A 7,321-nucleotide genomic window follows, 5' to 3' on the forward strand; every position below is an offset into this window, starting at 1 on the left:
ACGAATCGCGGAGCGCACGGCCGGAGATACCGGTGCCGTCACCTGGCAGCGGCCGAGGAAAGCGCACGGACATGCGCAGTTGAGATATAGGGAGCAAGGCTGCGTGTCCCATTGCGATATGTTGCCCTCTGCTCGCTTGCATGCTTTCCTTGTCGCCATGCCGCAAGAGCACTGAAAACAATTGTTAGCGATGCGGCGCGCGTTAGCATCTGCGGCCGCTGTGTGCTCGGCTCACACGACTGCCTACTCCCCGTGCGTACAGGCGTCACATTGCCGACATAGCTTGCATGTGAGGGGCCGTAACTTGAGTAAAAAACGATGGACACCTGGGTCATGCCCAAAAAATGCTCAGAGCTGCTCGATCCGCTGATTTCTACAAGCGCAGGTGCCTGCCAAAAAAAAACAAAAAAATCCGGATGCCAAAATTGTTGTGTAAGGGCAACTGGCCTATAGAATGTTTGGACCTGCCTATCTACTTACTTTTTGTTAATATTACAATTCTGCCAGTAATTTTCCCAGCCCACACAATGCTTGCAGGTAATGTATATCATTCGAGACGAATTGTGGTGGTATATCTACTGTTTGCTACAAGCACCGAATCAGCGAAATGACCCCGTTAAACAAGGGCGCATTCTTCGCTGCCTGCTCATTCCTCAATTACCGAGCCACGGCACCACGAACGCAAAACAATGCACTACCATCACAAGTTAGGCGGCATGCAATTTTTTTTGTCTCCATTTATGGGCGCTGCTTTTCTTCAAGAAAGCATCATGAGCTCAACAGCATGCCTCCCCACGCAAGCACTGGCCGCAGCTGCAAGCAAGCAATCAGTTTGTGTTCCGGTTTCCTGCGTGCCTGAAAGAGGGCACAAATCACTTTGTGTGCCATTTTCAATTCTTTAAGTCGAGCTATTGTGTGGCGTGTGATGACTAATTCGGAGCTCCTTACCGGACACGGTGTTTACTCCTGCACCAGCTGTAGACACAGTGTCTGGGTGGGTTGCACTGCCCCTTAAGCCTTGAACAAAGTGGTATAGCAACAAATCCATTTCTGAGAGCACATAGCTTGTTTTTACTCATATGAATGTTATCATACTTACTCAGTGCAGGAGGTGAGTGTGGTCTGGGCAGAACGCTTAACGCCTCGACATGGTCAGCTGCAAGCAGAGGAACATTTTTCACTACCACTACGTGATGCACTGCAACTGCCAAGCAGCCGACAGTGCTACTGTGTCTGCTTACATAGATAAATGTATGACCGGTTGAAAATCATGCACGCAAAATAAGACTCACCAATAGTGGAAGTGGAAAAGTCAATATCCACAAGTTGTTCCAATGAGATGCCTGTGGAAAAATAGCAGGCATTTGGTATGTGAAGGAAAGCAAGGAGTGCAGGCAGTTCTTTTACCAGAGTCGTTGGCAGAAGTTTCGTTCATCCAGTTAGTGCCCCGCACGGGGCACCTTGAGCAATCTTGGTGACGGTGTTCGTGACACCGCGGACCCCGAGCCCCCAAACATAAGCTGGATCCAACAGTGGCGATGTGTTGTATGGTGAAGGGTAGAAACCACAAACGGTGGCCGTCGGAGCCCAGGTCAAGCTCCGGCGGATGGGCTCCCTGTCTGTCTACCAGGCAGGGAGCTCCGGGACCTCTTTGACTACCAGGATAAGGTCAAAGAAGAAAGTACCCCCGTCTCCCTGCTTTCCAATGTATCATATGGCACTTTCCAAACCCCCCTCAAACGTGATCGGCCCCCCAAAAGGGGCCGCACCGAAGTTTCGTTCCCACCTCTTTCAACAACTGTCTTGTCAACAACCGTGAATAACTATGCTCGTTTTCTTGTGATTTAGTCAGCTGACTCAGCAAGACCTGTCGCTTCCATGTCCGTATTCTTGATCTCTAAATTTCTCCAAAGCGCCATAGGTGGCAAATATCAAGCTTAAAAGCTCAGGACCGGAGAAATCCTTGTAGAACTGAATGCCGAACAAAAAGCCGGCACTCTTCTTGCACAAACCCGCATCCATGATCTGGAGATCAGGGTCACGCCACACAGGAGCCTAAACAGCTCCCAGGGTGTGATTTCTGAGACAGATCTCCTGACGGAAACAGATGCCGATCTTCTCGAAGGTTTAAAGGATCAGGGCGTCACAGCTGTGCGGCGCATCACGATGCGCAGGGATGACAAGATAATCCCCACCAAACACATCATCCTGACCTTTGACCGCTCGGCACTTCTACAATATATAAATGCAGGCTTCATCCGATGCTCCATTCGTCCTTACATTCCGAACCCGCGCCGCTGCTTCAAGTGCCAGCGGTTCGGCCACGGTACAAACTCTTGCCTTGGCCGAACGACTTGTGCAAAATGCGCCGCGCACGATCACCCCAGCGACAACTGCCCTTCCGACACCCTCACGTGTGTGAACTGTGGGGGGCCGCCCGCATATGTGAAAAATTTCAAACAGAGAAAAAGATCATCAACATCAAGGTAACTGAGAACATCATCTTCCCAGGGGCGCGAAAGAGGTTCGCCTCTTTCCCCTTGGGGAGGTACGCCGACGCAGCTCGCCGAGGGGCAGAGCGGCGTCTGGTGTCCACAGGGACCCAGTTCAGCGATTCTGACCTGGTCCCACCCCCACCCCCCGCTGGGTTGCCTCACGCAGCCCAACTTGGCACCACGCCGCTTGCTGAGGCGGTTGTGGTGCAAACCACTTCTGTTTGGACCGATGCCGCTCCCGCCTCCGCCTCCCCGTCCTCCAGTGCGTTGGAGGTTACCGAGGTGATGGACACCACAGGCCCCGCATCGGCTCCCACCGCCACCGCACCGCCCGTGCCACTTTTGGCGTCTCCGACGCCCCCGGAGGTGACGGCTCAAACGAAGGGCTCCCGAAGGGGGGCCAAGTCCGGGGGGCCCGGTCCGCCGGGCACACCTCGGACATCCGACGACGAGATGGATGTCGGGCCGTTCCTGCCTGCAACGCAGCGCAAGGAGCGGCCTGCCCAAGCCAGCAGCAGAAATGCCCAAAAAGCCAAATCCTAGAGTAACAGCCCCGAAAGACACATGAACACTCATACACACAGACTTCAGTAGCTTCTAAATCTCCATAATGGGAAGAGAAAATATTATTCATTGGAACTGTAGAGGCCTCATTAAAAATCTTGATGGTGTCCATGAGATATTGCATTCGAACCAGCCAAGTGTGATGTGTCTTCAGGAGACGCATTTGAATCCCAATCACACAAATTTCTTAAATAGGTACATGGTATTCAGAAAGGATAGGGTTGGCTGCACACACTCTTCGGGCGGTGTAGCCATAATAGCCCGGAAATCCCTAGCATGCCACCCTATCACTCTCAACACCGTCCTTGAGGCTGTAGCACTATGCACAATAATTTTTAATGGGTTGATAACGGTATGCTCAATTTACATTCGTCCTGATTATGCACTTTCCAGCTCTGATTTCGAGGCACTGGTCGACCAGCTGCCCGAACCGTACATCCTAACAGGCGACTTTAATGCACACAACTCTCTTTGGGGCTCCTCCAGAACGGATGCCTGAGGTCGCCTGATAGAGAAATTTCTTACATCTTCAGGAGCATGCCTTTTCAACAAAAAGCAGCCTACATACCATAACTTAGGACATAATACATACTCACATCTCGACTTGGCTATTGGTTCAGCAATTCTCTTTCCATGTCTTGAGTGGGGTGTGGGCACTGACCCATATGTTAGTGACCATTTCCCCACTTCCCTAACATATATAGATAAAGGCCCATGCAGTCCATCTTCCCATAACAGGTTTAATGAATCAAAAGCAAACTGGAGTATATTCACAGAAACATCTAAACTACACCATACAACCATAGAACACCTACACGTGGAGGAAGCATCCCAACTCATCACGGCACACATCCGCGACGCTGCCGAAAAGTCCATTCCCCACGCCTCCAGCGCTCCGCGCAACCAAAGGAGGCCGTGTTGGATTGAGGACTGTAGGCGGGCGCGAGAGGCCCAGAACAAGGCGTGGGGTGTCCTTCGCCGGTACCCCAAATCAGATAATCTCATTTCGTTTAAACGGGCCAAGGCTTTTGGGAAGCGAGTGCGCCGTGAGGCGAAAAGGGAGAGTTGGCGCACCTTCCTCACTTCCATCAACTCATACACTGACACGCGAAAAGTATGGACACGAATACATAAACTAAAAGGACAACAGACACACAGCCTGCCCCTGGTTAGTACAACAGGGGACACACTGGAATACCAGGCTAACACACTCGCACAACACTTCCAACATGTGTCCAGTTCAGCGCACTACACCAACACTTTCATAAAACACAAAACATCCTGGGAGAAGTCCTTGCGAGACAGTAATAAGTCGACCTCATCTTATAACACCCCCTTCTCACTGCATGAGCTGAAGATCGCACTTAGTACTTGTAAACCTTCAGCTTCAGGCGCAGACAACATTACATACACTATGATTCAACACTTGCACACAGACACACTTGAAACCCTCCTTCACCTCTACAACAAAATATTTCTTTCGGGGCACCTCCCAGGGTCATGGAAGGAGGCCATCGTAGTGGCCTTTCTGAAAGAAGGGAAGGACCTTTCCTCTCCCGCAAGTTATCGTCCTATCGCTTTCACAAGCTGGCTGTGTAAGCTGTTCGAGAAGATGATCAATAGGAGACTCATGTACTTCTTAGAGTACAATGGTCTTCTCAACAGCTGCCAGGCTGGCTTCAGGGCTGGTAGATCTCCAATGATCAACTGGTTGCATTGGAAACATATCTAAAAGATGCCTTCATTCATAAGCAGTATTGTATAACAGTCTTCGATATGGAGAAGGCCTATGACACGGCCTGGCGGTACGGCATCTTGTGTGACCTCAAGTCGTTTGGTGTTTCCGGCAACATGCTGAACCCGCTCAGTAGCTACATGTCGGAAAGAACCTTTCGACTGAGGGTTGGCATTGCCCTTTCGAATGCATACGTGCAGGAAAATGGCGTCCCTCAAGGCGGTGTCTTGAGCTACACACTGTTTATTGTTAAGATGAAATCACTTCGGAAGGCATTGCCACCAACCATTTCCTGTTCTATATATGTAGATGACGTTCAAATATCTTTTAAGTCCTGTAACTTTTCAGTTTGTGAACGCCAAGTCCAGCTTGGAGGGAACCAACTTGCTGGCTGGGCGGACACAAACGGTTTTAAACTGAACCCTGGAAAGAGTACTTTTGTTGTGTTCTCCCGCAAGCCCGGTATTAAGGCAGACCCGGAGATCACCCTTCATCGCGCTTCTATCCCTGTAAAAAAGGAGCACAAGTTTTTAGGTGTCATATTTCATGAAAAACTCACGTTCATTCCACGCATCAAACAACTTAAACATAAATGCCTGAAAACACTACACATTCTCAAAGTCCTCTCTTACCAGTCCTATAGTGCAAACAAAGAACTCCTTCGCGTTTTTACCGCCTTATCGGGTCTCGACTAGACTATGGTAGTGTTGTGTATGGGTCGGCATCAAAAACAGCACTAAAAATGCTTGACCCAGTTCTCCATTTGGGCCTGCGCCTTGCGTGTGGTGCTTTCCGCACTAGCCCGGCCCAGAGTCTGTACGCTGAAAGTAACAAATGGTGCCTGGAACATCAACGAATGTACATAGATTTATTATATTCTTTTAAGGTCTCATCATTCAAAAACCATCCTTTTAAACCTGTCCTCAACGATACATCTACAACCCAGCTATTCTCAAATCGTCCATCTGTTCCTTTGCCCTACTCTCTGAGGGTGAGAGAGGAAGCTTCAGGTATTTCCATTGGGTTTTTAGATGTCTGTACATCATCATCATTTTCTGACGTTATACCACCATGGCAACTGCAGCCTGTTGTGATGTTTCTTTTATGAAAATAGATAAAAACAGGGTTCCGAGAGCTGCGATTCTGCAGCATTTCTTGTCGCTTGAGGATAAATATAAATGTGCCCAATTCTGTAGCGATGCCTCGAAAACTTCAACTACAGTGTCGTGGGCCGCTCATGGTCCCAACTTTATTGCTTGCAGAACCATGAGTGTACACACCACTATCTTCTCTGCAGAAGCATATGGCATTTTACTCATCGTTCAGCACATTCTTAAAAAACAAGTTCCTAAGTCCGTCATCTTCACAGACTCTTTGAGCGTTGTGCGTGCATTGTATTCACACAGACCCAGGAAAAACCACATTGTCAATCTTGTCTTTAATTTCATAATGTCTATATATGCAAATAATTTTCAACTAATCCTGTGCTGGGTTCCAGGCCATGCTGGAATCGCGGGGAATTAGACCGCAGATGAAATGGCCGCCACTAATGCACTTGCAAACAGAGTGGACATAACAATACCCTACACTGACCTCAAGCCACACATCTGGCAACACCTTCGCAAAACATGGCAAGCCGACTGGAATACACAGACAGACAACAAGTTACACATAATAAGGCCACACTTAGGACACTACACTAGTGACTCACACAACAGATTCATCGAAGTTGCCCTAGCTCGATTACGGATAGGCCACACACACGCGACACACTCCCATCTGCTCACTGGATCTCCAAGACCCCTGTATAGCAGGTGTGGGGAGGGCCTATCCGTACTTCACATCCTCATTACATACAAAGCACTTCAGACAACAAGACGCAAGCACTTCCCTCAACTCTACAGACAACACATTCCACTTCACCCAGCACTCTTTCTAGCGGATGATCCCGTGATTCCTGTGCAACGCACTTTTAAGTTTCTCAGTGACATCAACTTTTTACATATCATTTCCTATCACGCGTAGTTTTTTAAAGCTTTATTTTATGCCATGCACCATCACAACGTGGCCCTTTACACCAGCCATCCTCACTGTCTTTTATTGATTTTACTTTTGTTCTTGCTTACTGATTTCAGTGTCTACGTTCTCACCTCTCATATTTAACCACTGTTTTGGCGCTATTTGCCCCAGTTGGCCTTGCGCCATTAACATCCAACCATAATCATCATCATCATCCAGTTAGTGTCAAGTGGCTGCAGCACAGTGCTTCTGAAGGTGTGCACTCCGCCAATTGCACTTTTGGGCTGCTGCTCACCAAGTCTGAAAGAAAAAGGAAAATGCCAGTGAAAGGTGCCAAGGTGTCAAAATTTTTAAGGCCGGATTAAGAAAAATGAGGCCACGGCCGCTTGCGCCGGTGGACCACTCTCCAACTTTACATTTCATACCATCTTGGTGCCCCCCTTTGTGACTCAGTTTACAGAGCACAAAAACACGTTCTAGCGCAATCAGAATGCACGGCAAGTGTCCA

This window comes from Haemaphysalis longicornis, unplaced genomic scaffold (genome assembly GCF_048455015.1).
Source record: "Haemaphysalis longicornis isolate Haplotype H1 unplaced genomic scaffold, Haemaphysalis longicornis Haplotype H1 scaffold_2, whole genome shotgun sequence".
In the NCBI taxonomy this organism is placed as follows: domain Eukaryota; kingdom Metazoa; phylum Arthropoda; class Arachnida; order Ixodida; family Ixodidae; genus Haemaphysalis; species Haemaphysalis longicornis.